A 14,876-nucleotide genomic window follows, 5' to 3' on the forward strand; every position below is an offset into this window, starting at 1 on the left:
TATATTTAGAACATCCTATCAAAAAACATCAGAATACAAATTATTTTCAAGTTCACATGGAATATTCTCCAGGATAGATCACTTGTTAGGCAACAAAAGAGGTCCTAATAAACTTAAGAAGATTGAAATCATATCAAGCATCTATTCTGACCACAATGGTATAAAACTAGAAATAAATTATAAGAAAAAAACTAGAAAAAAATACAAACAAGTGGAGGCTAGAAAATATGTTCTTAAACAACCAATGGCTGAAAAAGGAAACTAAAAAAAATACATGGAGACATGAATATGAAAACACAATAGTTCACCTCCAAAAACATGGAGGTTAAATAATACCCTACTAAAGAATGAATGGGTCAATCAGGCAATTAGAGAAGAAATTTAAAAATATATGGAAACAAATGAAAATGAAAACACAACAATCCAAAATCTATGGGATACAGCAAAGGCATTCTTAAGAGGAAAGCACATTGGACTCCAGGCCTATTTCAAGAAATTAGAAAAAGCGCAAGTCCAAAATCTAAAGGCTCACCTAAAGGAACTACAGGCAGAGCAACCAGAGTGCCCTAAACCCAGTAGAAGAAGAGAAATAGTAAAATTCAGAGCAGAAATAAACAACATATAGACCAAAGAAACAATTGAACGGATCAATGAAACCAAGAGTTGGTTTTTTGAAAAAATAAACACAATTGACAAACCTCTAGCCAGGCTTCTCAAAAAGAAAAGAGAGAGCACCCAAATAGACAAAATCATGAATGAAAATGGACTTATTACAACCAACCCCTCAGAAATACAAGCCATTATCAGGGGATACTATGAAAAATTATATGCCAACAGATTGCACAAATTACAAGAAATGGACAAACTCCTAAACACACACTACCAAAATTCACACAGGAAGAGATAGAAAATCTGAACAGACCCGTAACGAGTGAAGAAATCGAATCAGTTATCAAAAATTACCCAACAAATAAGAGCCCTGGACCTGATGGCTTCCCTGNAGAAAACACAATAGTTCAAAATCTTTGGGAAACAGCAAAAACAGTTCTAAGAGAAAAGTATATAGTAATACAGACCTATATTTAAAAAAACAGGAAAATTTTCAAACAACCTAAAGGAATTAGAAAAATAACAAATAAACCCCAAAGTTAGTAGAAGGAAGGAAATAATAAAGATTAGAATAAAATAAATGAAATACAGACTGAAAAAAGCAAGTAAAAAGATCAATTAAATCAAGAGCTGGTTTTTGATAAAGGTAAACAAAATTGAGAAAGCTTTTCCAGACTCATCAAGAAAAAAGAGAGGACTCAAAATCATAACTGAAGGAGGAGAAATAACAAATGACACCACAGAAATACACACAATTATAAGAGAATACTATGAAAAATCATATGCCTACAAGTTGGCCACCTAGAATAAATGGATACATTCCTAGAAACATACAATCTTTGAACAGATTCCTAGTAATGAAATTGAGTCAAGAATAAAGAAAAGCTCCTAATAAATAAAAGTCTAGGACCAGATGGCTTCACAGTGAATCCTACCAAAACATTTAAAAAGAATACCTATTCTACTCTAACTCTTCCAAAAAGAAAAAAAGAAAACTTTCAAACTTCTACGAGGCCAGCATTACCTGATGCCAAAACCAAAGATACTACTATAAAGAAAACTATAGGTCAATATCTCTTATAGACATAGATACTCAAAACCTCAACAAAATATTAGCAAACCAAATCCAACAATATATCAGGAAAATTATTCACCATGATCAAGTGAGACTTATTCTAGGGATGCAAAGGTGGTGCAGTATCTACAAATCAGTGTGATACATCATTTTAACAAGAGGAACTATTAAAAAAAACATATGACCACTTCAATGGATGCAGAAAAAGTATTTGACAAAATACAACATCATTTATGATAAAAACTCTCAACAAAGTAGGTTTAGAGGGAACATACTTCAACATAATAAAGTCAACGTATAAAAAAATCCACAGCTAACATCATATTCAATGGTGAAAAACTGAAAGTTTTTCCTCCAAGATGAGGAAGAAGACAAAGATGTTCACTCTCACTACTTTTATTCAACATAGTACTAGAAGTCCTAGCCACAGCAATTACACAACACAAAGAAATAAAAGACATCTAAATTGGTAGGGAAGGAGTAAAACTTTCACTATTGGTAGATGACATGATACTACATATGAAAAACACTAAAGACTTCACCAAAAACTATTAGAACTGATAGATGAATTCAGTAAAGTTGCAGAATACAAAGTTAATTTACAGGAATTGGTTACATTTCTATACACTAATAACAAAACAATAAAAAGAGAAATTAAGAAAATAATCTCATTTACAATTGCACCAAAAATAATAAAATACCTAAAATAAAAATAAATATAACAAAGGAGATGAAAGACCCATACTCTGAAAACTATAAGACACTGATGAAAGAAACCAAAAACAGTACACACACACACAAATGGAAAACTATAACATGCTCAGGATTGGAAGAATTAATAGTGTTATAATATCCACACTACTTAAAGCAATCTTCAGGTTCAATACAATCCCTATCAAAACACCAACAACATTTTTTGCAATACTAGAACAAATAATCCTAAAATTTGTATGGAACCACAAAAGACTCCAAATAACCAAAGCAATCTTGAGAAAGAAAAACAAAGCTGGACATAACATGATCCCAGATTTCAAGGTATACTACGAACTGAGGTAATCAAAACAGTATGGTACTGGCACAAAAATAGACATATAGATCAATGGAACAGAATAGACAGTCCAGAAATAAACCCACAACTATATGGTCAAATAATCTATAACCAAAGGAGCAAGAATAATATACAATGGGGAAAAAACAGTCTCTTCAATAAAGGATGCTGGGAAAACTGGACAGCTACATGCAAAGAAGAAGTCAAACTTTCACTTTTCGCAGATGACATGATACTCTAATAGAAAACCTGACAGACTCCACCATAAGCCTACTAGAACTGATCCAAGAATTCAGCAAAGTTGCAGGGTACAAAATCAATGTACAGAAATCGGTTGCATTTTTATACACCAACAATGAAGCAACAGAAAGGGAAATCAAGAAACTGATCCCATTCACAATTGCACAAAAAACCATAAAGTATCTAGGAATAAACCTAACCAAAGATATAAGATATCTGTATGATGAAACCTATAGAAAACTTATGAAGGAAACTGAAGAAGACACAAAGAAATGGAAAAACATTCCATGCTCATGGATTGGAAGAATAAACGTAGTTAAAATGCCATTACTACCCAAAGCAATCTACACATTCAATGCAATCCCAATCAAAAAGGTAAAGACAAAATCTTTTCAAAAGTCTTGGGATTGACCACACCAAGTTTTTTTTATTTCCCCTATTTTATTTTATTTTATTTCCTTAAATAGTTTATTGTCACGTTGGTTTCCATATAACACCCAGTGCTCATCCCCACAAGTGCCTNGACCACACCAAGTTTTGAATCCAGGTTTCACCACTTCCTGGCAGTAGGATAACAGGACATTTACCTTTTTTTTGAGTATAAGAATAATGTGTTTCAGAGTCATAGCAATTAAAGGAAGTGATACACATAAAGGTCTTAGCAGAGTCCTGGCACCCAGCATGCATTTATTCTGAGGTGGTAACTATGGTATGGGGTTGAGGATCAAGCTCCTAGAAAGGGTTCAGCTTGTGATAGGTCCTCAACAAAACACAACGTTAGCATGCTCTTTGTTCTCAGATCTGTGTGTGTAGAAGATGGGGTGGTGGTGGTGGGGATACTGGGGGAAGAAAGTAAGAGTCAGTGGATGAAGGAAAGCAATCGCCACTCAACAATTCAGCCATTATTGTTGCCTACACCTTTCATCCCAGGAGGACCATCTAATTTGAAATTAGCAGAACCCCAATTTCAAAATTTCTATCCGAGGACCCTTTAACTCTCCATTCATACTAACAAATCACATACCCAGATGTTTCATTTTCTCAGTTGCCTGGACATCTCCACTTTTGAATTTATTAGCTTCTCTGTAGAATCCCTCAGGTGAGTCTTAAGCCTGGGGGAACTGATCAGTTATAACCCAGTCTTTGTAAGTTGCAAGAACCTTTCTGGAGAGCACACAAAAAAGTGAAGATGTGCATCTCTCAAGAAGCGTGGGTCTAAGATAAATCAGTCAGCAAAAAGCAAGCACAGCAGATTTCCAGGCATTTACCTGCATGTCTCAGGAGCATCTGACTGCCAGCATCTGGGTTCTTCACTGGCTCCAGTTAGGTCAGGCAGCCTTTAGAGCCCAGCCCTGCCCAGCTCCACCCTCTTTCCTCCTGAAGTGAGAAAGCAGGTCCTACCAGGCAAAAGGCATCAGTTGGATGCTTAACTCAGCTTCCCCTCAGGGCCCACTCCTTCCTCTCCCTTTGTTTAGTGCTCTTGCAACTTGCCTGTCTGGCCTGTTATGGGAACTAGACACCATCAGATTTGTCTTCATCAGAGTGCCCACAGGAATGGGACCTGGAGTTCCTTCTGCCACTGCACAGAGCTTCGTCTTGTTTTAGTTTTTATGTAAATTGTGCCCCTTCTCCACTTTTGTGCCCAGAAGGCAAGCCAGGAGAACAGAAGACCAGGAACACTCATTCTTCCCAGGGCCAAAGGGATCGAAGTGCTTTAACTCTGGAAGGGGCCCACTTGCACCGCCCTCTTCCTTCCCATCTTTCCTTACACTTTTTCCAGCAATTGGGAGGGTGTGGGGAGCTAGCAAGGGGGAGTCATTCCAGACCGCCTCTTCCTGAGAGAGCTGTCCCTGTCTCTCTTGCAAGGATTCTTGGAATGCCTTTGACAATCCCGACAGATGGAAACGGCTCCCCACTGAAAATTTTCTTCCACCAGAACTAAGGAATTTTTGACATTTCTCAGATTAGGGAACATCTGTTCATTTACTGTCTCTCTCTCCCTGAGATTAGGGGATTATTTACTGTCTCCCTGTTTTGTTTACTGCCATATCCCCAGTGCCTCACACATTGTAGATGAGGAATAAACCAATACTTGTGGAGTGAAGACTACTGGCCTTGAGTGTAAATGGGGAGGGTATTTCTGTAGCAGAAGCCCCAATTATCTGCATACTCTGTGAAGGAAAGGCAGAAGTATTTTGACTATGAGTGATGCTATATGCTACCAGCAATCTTTCTTTTTAAGAACCTCAAATTAAATGAAAATATTGGTGACTTAATCAAATATTGGTCCATATTCTTTTCTACCATTTGTCAAATGCCATTTGATGTGTTAAAATCAATGAAGCTGTGCCCATTCAAAACCTCTTATATACATTGTTTTGTTTCCAGTAAGTGATTTAACCCATGATTAGAATAGCAATCATGATCTTTTATTGAGTGTGCCAAGCACTTGTCCTGGGTTGTTTCATTTAACTCTCTCAGCCACCCTTCAAAAAAGGGAATGTCACAGAAGTCTCACTATGAGGATGATGAAGATAAGGTTCAGAGAGGCTAGATACCTTCCGAGGTCACGCACCTAGTAAGAAGATTGTGGATTTGATTCCAGACACTCTTCTTACTGACCTGGAAGGCCTTGTTTTCTAGTTGAAGAATATAATATTTACTTGTTAAGGCCATGTTGAGAATTAACTTGCATAATGTTTGAAAAGAGTTTAGTGCAGTGGTTCTCCAACTTTGGTCCTATCAGAATTATCCCAATGTAGTTGGTGAAAACAGAGGCTAGGCCTTATGCTACTTTAAGGACCCTGGGCCTCTGCATGCCTTATTAGCTACCCAGGTGATTTTGATACCTGTCGAAGTGTAGGAAGCATTGATATAGCACATTATAGACACTAAACATGGGGGAGCCTCAAAACAAACAAGCAAAGACAAAATTCTCCTGAAGCCCAGGTATAAAAAGAGAGCTGAGGGTAGCCGAAGATGTTGGACCACAGAAAGCATCAGTCTTTTATGGTCCTCTCAGTGCCCTGCATTTATGAGTGCTGCCCTCTAGACTTGAGAGATCTCGGCCTCAGGAACAGGTATTAGTAATGGCCATTGCAGGGCTGCCTGGATGTCCACAGTGACCTCAAGGCAGCCACTAGTGTCATGTCATTCTCTTTGGGACAATGTAGGTGAGGAGTACCTGGTCATGCTGCCCTTCATCGGGCCAGCTTCAGCCATGTGTTTGAGTCACATTGAAGGCTTTCCAACTGGACACTCCCATGAGGTTACTGGGGCCGGGCAAGTCTGTTCCCCATGCTTTCAGAAGTAGGACCCCAGACCCAGAGCCCTCATCGAAGCTCTGAGCAATGATTGGTGCTAATCAGGCTGAGGTATGAGCCACTAGATTTGTCTTCACCAGAGTCCTCAGGAGGAAGGAGACCTGGGAGTTTCTTCAGCTATGTCAGTTGTGCCCCTTCTCCACTTTTGCACTCAGAAGGCAGGTAAAGAGAACAGGAGGTCATAAATCTTCATTCCTCTCAGGACCACAGGAATCAAATGGCTCAGGCCTAGGAAGGGGTCCATTTGCATTCCTTGTGTCTCCCCACCCCTTTCCACCCTCTAACCAATAGTTAGGAGGAGGAGGGCACTGACTGACAGCAATCACTGTAGACCAGCTCTTCCCAAGGGGGCTATCCCTTCCCTTCCTCCAAGAATCCCTGGACTGCCTTTGGTAATCCCACTAGATGGAAACTGTTTCCCACTGACCTTTCCTTCCATCAGACCTAAAGAATATCTAACATTTCCATTTAATATATCTTAGAAATAATCAGCACATAAAATCTACTTTGGTCCTATTTACCAATTTTTATTATATTGCGTTTTTGGATAGGTAACATACTCAAATGGCTTGAAATTCAAGCATGAAAAAATATACAGTGAAAAGTTTGGTTCAGTTCCTGCTACTGTTACTGCTAAACAAGAAGCCATTTTTATTAATTTCTTGTGCACCTTTTCAGAATTTCTTTCCACATATAAAATCAAATACAAAGACATTTCCTGCTTCTTGCCTTTTTATCCAAAAAGGAGAATACAACAAACTTTGATCCATACTTTTCTTTTTGCTCCTCTTAGCAAATCTTCATATTAATACATAAAGAGCTTTCTTATTTAAAAAAATTTTTTTTTATGTCTTTATTTTGAGAGACAGAGACAGAGAGCGAGTGGGGGAAGGGCAGAGAGAGAGGGAGACAGAATCTGAAGCAGGCTCCAGGCTCTGAGCTGTCAGCACGGAGTCCGACGCAGGGCTTGAACCCACGAACCGTGAGATCATGACCTGAGCCCAAGTCAGACACTGAACCGACTGAGCCACCCTGGTGCCTCCCTTTTCTTTTTTAATTTTTTTTTTATGTCTTTAAGAAAGCTTTCTTATTTTTTTTAACTGCTGTATAGTATTCAACTCCTTACAAGTACCATAATTAATTTAGCCAGTCCTGACTTGAAGGTCATTTGGGTTGTTTACTGTTATTTACAATTACAAACAGTGCAATTCTGATCTTGTGCATATGTTTTTCTACAGATTACAGAAAATGTTTTTAATAGGTTGTCCCAGCATTTGAGGGTTGTTTCATCACATTCTTGGCAACCCTGTGTATTAACAAGTAATTTTTAAAAATCTCTGTCAATCAGATAGATTTCTAATTTTTTTAAATGTTTTATTTATTTCTGAGAGAGGGAGACACAATATGAGCAGGGGAGGGTCAGAAAGAGAGGGAGACACAGAATCTGAAGCGGGCTCCAGGCTCTAAGCTAGCTGTCAGCACAGAGCCTGACACGGGGCTTGAACCCATGAACCATGAGTTCATGACCTGAGCCAAGTCGGACTGAGCCACCCAGGAGCCCCAAGATAGATTTCTAAAAATGTATTTTGTTGTTTTAAAATGAATTTATTCTAAGTATAATTGAGCATGTTTTCAATATTTGTGGACCTTTTTTTCTGTGAGTTGTCTTTTCATGTGGTTTGTTCATTTGAAATTGGGATGTTAGACTTTGATTGATTTAAAGAGCTTTTTATAAGTGTGTATGGAATCACAAAAGACCCCAAAATAGCCAAAGCAATCTTGAGAAAAAAGGACAAAACTGGAGGTAACACAATACTACAAAGCTGCAGTAATAAAACAGTAGGGCTTGGCATTAAAAACAGATACATATATCAGTGGAATAGAATAGAGAGTCCAGAAATAAACCCATACTTATACGGCCAATTAATCTATAATAAAGGAGGCAAGAATACACAGTGGAGAAACAACAGTTTCTTCAATAACTGGTGCTGGGAAAACTGGACAGCTACATTCAAAAGAATGAAACTGGGCAACTTTCATACACTATACATGAAAATAAACTCAAAATGGATTAAAGACCTAAATGTGAGGCCTGAAACCATAAAATCCCTAGAAGAAAACAGAAGTAGTAATCTCTTGTCCTTAGCAACATATTCTAGATATGTTTCCTCAGGCAAGGGAAACAAAAGTGAAAACAAACTATTGGGCCAATACCAAAATAAAAAGCTTCTGCACAGCAAAGCTGTTTTGTTTTTCAACAAAGAGGCCACCTACTGAATGGGAGAAGATATTTGCAAATGATATATCTGATAAGGAATTAATGTCCAATATATAAAGAACTTCTATAACTCAACATCAAAAAACCCCCTGAAGAATCTAATTTAAAAATGAGCTGAGGACTTGAATCAACATTTTTCCAGAGAAGATGTACAATGGCCAACAAACACATGGAAAGCTGCTCGACATCACTAATCATCAGGGAAGTGCAAATCAAAACCACAGTGATGTATCACCTCACATCAGTTAGGATGGCTAGTATCAAAAGGGTAAGAAATAAAAGTGTAGGTGAGGATGTGGAGAAAAAGGAACCCTCATGCACTGTTTGTGGGAATGTAAACTGGTACAACCACTAGAGAAAACAGTATGGAGTTTCCTCAAATAACTAAAAATATACATGCTACACAATCCAATAATTCTACAATTGGCTATTTATCTCCCTTCCCAAAATGAAAACACTGATTTGAAAGGATATATGCCAATACCATACTGTCTTGATGACGACAGCTTTGTAGTAGAGGCTAAAGTCTGGGATGGTGATACCTCCCGTTTTGGTTTTATTTTTCAGTATTACTTTGGCTATTCGGGGTCTTTTGTGGTTCCATACAAATTTTTGGATAGTTTGTTCTAGTTTTGAGAAGTATGCTGGTGCAATTTTGATTGGGATTGCATTGAATGTGTAGAGTGCTTTAGGTAGTAATGACATCTTAACTATATTTATTCTTCCTATCCATGAGCATGGAATGTTTTTCCATTTCTTTGTGTCTTCTTCAATTTCCTTNTATTATTTACAATAGCCAAGGTACAGAAGCAGCCCAAGTGTCCACTGATAGATTAACAAATAAAGAAGGTGCGGTCTGTATATACAATAAAGTATTACATAACCATAAAAAAGAATGAAATCTTGCCATCTGCAACAACAGGGCTGGACTTAGAGGGTATTATGCTAAGTGAAATAAATCAGAGAAAGACAAACACCACACCATTTCACTCATATGTGGAATCTAAACAAAACAAAACAAGTGAACAAACAAAAAACAAGATTCTTAAATACAGAGAACAAACTGGTGGTTGCCAGAGAGGAGATGGCAGAGGAGAGGATAGATGAAATAGATAAAGGGTACTAAGAGGTACAAACTTCCAGTTATAAAATAACTAAGTTACAAAGATAAAAAGTATATCAGAGAAATAGTCAATAATATTATAGTAATATTATATGGTGACAAAATGTGACTATACTTATCATGGTGAGCACTTTTTTATATAATTGTTGAATTAATATGTTGTACACCTGAAACTAATATAACATTGCATATTAATTATACTTCAATAAAAAATAAAGTTTTGTATATATTAAGGAAATTAATCTTACTATATAACTGCAACAAGTATTTCCCTCAGTTCCTTGTTTGCTCTTTACCTTTCTTTATTGCATTTCCCCCCATATTTTTCACAATACAGTTTGTGTAAATATTACAAAAGTCAAACTACTTTGTAGTTTGGTTTATAATAGAAGTAAAAGTCTTTTGTGCTGCCCTTATTTACCAAAGTCCTACTTTCCAGAAGCAACAGTTTTTACCATTTTTAGCTGTTTTGCTGGCACTTGCCTCTACATTTCTCAATAGACTTATATAACTTTCCTTTACTATACCAAGTTGAGATATTTTCTATTGACTTCTGTCAATGCACGTTGAAGATTTAGCACATTGTACCAGTTCTCCCTTCTCTTCCAACAGGTATGTTTATGTTCTCTATTTGCTCTCTCTCTATATATTATCCAGTTTTTGGTTAGGTCAATATCTAGTGTTTACATTATTTTGACTATTTAAATATTATTTATAATAAAAACGAATAATCTATTGTGATTAGACTTCTACTCCTGCACAACTCTTAGTTTCCCTTTGTTCTGTTAACATTTATTTGCGTTAGGTTTTTGCTTGAAATCACCGTTCTTTTTGTAAGTACAAATTAGTTGAACAATGTGAATTTCCTATGTTTCAACCTAATACATATTTCTTCCTAATTCTTTCCAAACTCTCAAGCACAATGCAAAAACATTCTCAGTAGAATCAAGCACATCAAGGAAGATATTTTCTTGAGATATTGTCCTGGATTGCTTCTTCCTCCTATTGTAGCTCTCCTGTTCCACCTCAACCCAAGGGGCATGTGCTGTGCCTATGTCCTCAGATGTAGAAACCCAATGGGACAATTTCCTAAAGCATATATTGTAGTTCTTGATGGAATTGGTAGGCATGGTCAATTTTCTAGATGAAAAAGAGGTCAAAGTCCAGAATCCTAACTGTTCCTTCTATAAACATGTAATTGATCTTCCTACTTTCAGTCTTTACCCCTACCTTCTGGGGCATTTATGCTTCTGACTTCTGTGTCCCCACAGAAAATTGTATGGGTAAATTAGATGGTTTCTCAGTGGCATACTCCTTTGTGACACTTGAGGGTTTTTTTTCCTTCTCTGCTAAGTCAGTCACTACTTAACCAAACACTTTTTCATTTCTCCTGTCACTCAACTGCTCTTTCACTTTCTTCACTTTTGTGGATTTATAACATTTTTATTCTTTTCTGAAAAGTTGTGAAAATTTTTAAATGGCCAAAAAATATTAATGGGTATTCTGTATAGCTCACCCATTCAGGTTGTCTTTAGCTAGTTCCAACTTTGTAGAAACAGAAGTTAACTTGTAGAGCTGATTATGAGACAACTGCTTCCAGTCTATAGCTGTCTGATTGATTCCTGATCATGGAATAGGTTTTATCCAGTGGAGAATATGAATCTCTGTAAGTCAAATCATTATTTGAACCAGCTGTAACATCTTACTCATTCCCTCATCAACTAATGAGTTAATTTAAAATCTTTGATAAGTGTTCATTTTATATTTATATGAGAGTTATGATTTCATCTTTAAAAGAGTATCATTTAGGGGTGCCTGGGTGGCACAGTCAGTTAAATGTCTGACTTCAGCTTCTGTTATGATCTCGTGGTTCATGGGTTCCAGCCCCACACTGGACTCTGTGCTGACAGCTCAGCCTGGAGCCTGCTTCGTATTCTGTCTCCCTCTCTCTCTGCCCTCCCCTGACCGTGCTCTGTTTTGCTCAAAAATAAATAAACATTAAAAAATATCATTTAACAATTTTGAAGTTTCTACTGAGATGCACCATCGATTCCCCTGACAGAGAGAGGTAGGCTGTTCACAGAGAAATATATTTCATGAGCAGCTTAAGGCAAGACACATTTTTTTTCTTGGCTCCTAGGTGAATCCAAGTGTCAATAGAACTTTAACTTTGCCAACTATACATTCTCTAGGTTTCTCCCTCTTTAATTTTGTGTTTAGGTTGTGTTCACTTATAGCCCATCAGTTATTGCTGTCACCAATGAGGTATAACTGGGAATCTGACTTGATCCACTGGACATTTGATGGTTTCTATAGGTAAATGATAGATATCTATTCTCTGCTGGGTTAGAGATGACAGAGATTCTGGTTTATTTGTCCTTTATATTTGCGTTTTTGTTGTTGTTGTTATTTGCTTATGTATTTGTCTACTTTGAACACAAATTAATTTTAAAAAAATCATGCCCAATAGGAAGGAGAACAGCTTTTTTTGATATACAGAATTGTGACAAAAAAAAAATTCTGTGCCTGTTTCATGTGACCTGTGGCTAAAATTGTAGAATTGAAGCTATAAGCTCTCTGTATTTGGAAAGACCTTTATCTGTTTGTGTGTGTGTGTGTGTGTGTGTGTGTGTATTTTCTTATTTCTGAAGGGTGTAAATAAATTAGATTACAAAGTTTTTTTTTAAATTAAAGCAGCTTTGTTATGATTGGTTTATAAAATAAATGTCTATATAAAATCCTCCCAAATAAAATAAACTTCTAATACTTTTTTTTTTTTTACAAATAGTTTATTGTCAAGTTGGTTTCCATATAATATCCAGTGCTCAACCCCAAAACTTCTAATACTTTAAATGTGCTAAAAAATTTTCTTCCTGAAGCTAAGTCATAAACCTTTTAAGAATCCAAATTCACATAATTAAAATAAATGTTTGGCAAACAAGACCAGTTTACTAATGTGAGTTTAATAAAAACTGCTTTGTCTCCTCTGATTTATCACTGTTAAGTATAATACAAGCAGTTTTTTCTACTTAGGAATGTTTTTCATAGACATTTATAAGTTTACTGATCAAATAAGCTAACATTACTCCTACATAATGTTTAAGATTATGACAAATATAAATTTATGTTTGAATTGAATCATTGTTCTGACAATTTTTTAATTTCAATAGCTTTTTTAAAACCTGTAAGTTGATATTAAATTAAATTAATTATTATATAACCAATGCATATCTAGGTACTTTCTAAGTAGGATAGAACACTGACACAGTGATTACTAAGCATAATTTTGCTTTTTTAATATGCTAAAAGAGAAGCTATAGCAATGAGTCATGTTAATGAATATGCTCATTTTTGCCACACAGGAATGCATGTGACTATAAAAAATTATATTATGAACTCTGCTAATCTGCTAAAATGCTTAAATATGACAGAAAGTTCTCAATTATCTGCTCTCTAGTTTTCGTTGTGAAATAGAAGTTAATTACTTCAGTGAAAAGTTATAATTCATATGAGTGGGTGGAATAGCACTAGTAGCAATGACAGAGAAATACAACCAAGAATATGCTTTTGCTTTTCCATAAGCAGTGGTTCTTAGGATTTATGTGTGTTACAACTATTTATGCTTACTCTATTAAAAATCAAAACTGAGAAATATTTAGAATACTCATTTATGTATTCATTTGGATATAGTGATGAATATATAGCATGCTATCAGAAACAGCATCTTAATATTATTATAGAATAAGTTTTGAACTTATGCATCCCTTGACATCTGTATTAGAATAGAAGTATAACCACAGTATGAAAAAGTGTAGTAAAGGGCAAAACTTGGAAAGTACATTTTTCTTATCTTGGTTTATAATCCTTAATCATAAGCTATGAAATGTGTTTTTGATTAATGTCTTCACCTGCAATGCAAATGGCTATTCTTTTTAAAGTGACCCACATTCTTGATTGGCCTGGAACCAAGGGTTTCCTGGGATGTGGAACTGTCAGTATTATAATGAGAACAGTCCTGGGGAAGCTGGGAGTGTTGGCTACCTTATTTACTTTCTGTGTAATTTGCATAGAAAGCAAAGATTCTGTGACTTGCCTGAATAATCTTACATTCTCTATGATGACGTTATGCCCTTAATTATGAAAACGAAGAAGAAAAAGAAGAGAAGAAAAAAAAGGGAATAAAAGTTTCCTTGCTTATGAAAGTGCTAAGGTTCTTTGCAATCTTGTTTCCTCCCTGTATTTATTTTTAAATGTTTTATTGTCACTTCAATTCAATAAGCAACCAAGTATTGTTTCTCAGGAACCCATGATCCTGTCTTAATCAAGTGTCTAAATCTCCTCTGACAGCTCTTGATTTTTGCCTTTGAAAAATTAGGTCTGAAATATAGAAGAAAATAAATAAAACTTGCAGGAAATCTTTTACACTTAAAGTAGTCTTTGAGACTTCCCAGAGGGTTCCTGGAAAATCACAAAGCTTTGTTCTTTTACCTTATAAAAAGGGATGCTAGAAATAATCAGATTCGGTGAGCTGCATGGGAAGAGCTGTTAAATCAGAAGAAATGCTCAGCCTTCCCTGGGTTAAATTTGTATAGGTAAGATATTATTAATATAAAATTTCAGAAATTTTATGCTTTATAGGAAGTCCCTAGAGATTTTTCAATGCCTTGCTTTCTGTATAAGTTTAAGTTCAGGGAAAACATTGACTGGAAGTCTTATAGAATGGTTTCGTTGAACTTTCCCCTATTTACTTGAGTCTAGATAGTGTTTTGTCTGATGATAATGAGTAACAATGTATTTCTATTATTGTTCAAAATGTTGATTACCACAGACATTTTCTTTTTTAAAAAATTTGAATCGGGAGGGGGGCAAGATGGCGGAGAAGTAAGGAGCTCCGTGCTTGCACTCGCGCCCATACATCACACAGNATACCTGCGGGCCAGTTCCCCTCGCGCCAACTGGTCCCGGGGGGCTGAGCATACAAACTGCTTCTTTGTGCTGGTTCCTGGTGGGCTGGACTTCAGAGTGGCGGCGCGCCTGCCGCCATTGTCCTCCCAGGCGGCTTGGGCCCCAGAAAGAGCCTCGCGCGCGCGGACACCGGGCGTCCACGCTCCTGGCGGGCTGGAACTCGAGAGGGAAGGCAAAGAACTAAAAACTGGGAAATTAGCCTGTGAGTTCGTGTT

General features: G+C 36.5%; 1 protein-coding gene across 1 annotated transcript in view; it reads right to left on the reverse strand.

Moving 5' to 3' along the window:
- LOC144225487 (retinol-binding protein 2) overlaps window positions 1-14,876 on the reverse strand; it is a 67,160-nt gene that overhangs the window by 33,472 nt on the left and 18,812 nt on the right. The gene's annotated exons all lie outside the window — the stretch shown is intronic.

The sequence above is a fragment of the Crocuta crocuta genome, unplaced genomic scaffold (assembly GCF_008692635.1).
Source record: "Crocuta crocuta isolate KB4526 unplaced genomic scaffold, BGI_CrCroc_1.0 scaffold337, whole genome shotgun sequence".
In the NCBI taxonomy this organism is placed as follows: Eukaryota; Metazoa; Chordata; class Mammalia; order Carnivora; family Hyaenidae; genus Crocuta; species Crocuta crocuta.